At 36.9% G+C, this 594-nt stretch overlaps 1 protein-coding gene across 5 annotated transcripts in view; it reads right to left on the bottom strand.

The window, feature by feature from the left end:
• LOC112141573 (sodium channel protein type 4 subunit alpha) overlaps window positions 1–594 on the bottom strand; it is a 261,117-nt gene that overhangs the window by 5,798 nt on the left and 254,725 nt on the right. The gene's annotated exons all lie outside the window — the stretch shown is intronic.

Here is a 594-nt window from a genome sequence, read left to right as displayed (position 1 = left end):
CTTTTCACAGTTTAGTCGGTCTGATTCTGCTCACAGTGTTCATTCACAATAGGCTCATTTTGATTGTAAATCTCGTAAATTTACGACTTTAAAAATCCTAATTTTATTTATTTATTTTTTTTAGTGGCCCTAATACTCCGTCGGACCATAACACCGATGTTTGCAGAATTCAACTTTGCCGCAGCGCACACACATACATGTATCTGCAGACACCCTGGGTCCGCCTGCATTCTGCTGCTGGCGCTGTCTCACTCACATGACGTCAACGCGTCACGTGACCCGAATCGAGCCGTTTCTGAAGCAGGGTGAAATGCGAGTGTGATTTGTCGTTGATTTTGTCAAATTTTACAAAAACCTGCGTTTGTCAACGGTAATTATTTGTTATTTTTGATACATTAGAACATATGGAATATATCTGGATACTTATTTTAAATTTGTCCCAGGCCATTATTAACACTTTAAAGCTAATTTGTAGCTGAACCCCACTGGTTCATTTCGGTTTTTTTTGTTTTTGTGTTGATTTACTACCACTCTTCAATTTTAATTTCATTATATCTTCTTTTTTTTCTTTTCCCTTCCAAGATTGTTTTTTTT

This window comes from Oryzias melastigma, linkage group LG20 (genome assembly GCF_002922805.2).
Source record: "Oryzias melastigma strain HK-1 linkage group LG20, ASM292280v2, whole genome shotgun sequence".
Lineage (NCBI taxonomy): Eukaryota > Metazoa > Chordata > Actinopteri > Beloniformes > Adrianichthyidae > Oryzias > Oryzias melastigma.
The sequence above is the reverse complement of the archived record's forward strand: the minus strand, read 5'-3'. Positions and strand labels throughout refer to the sequence as shown.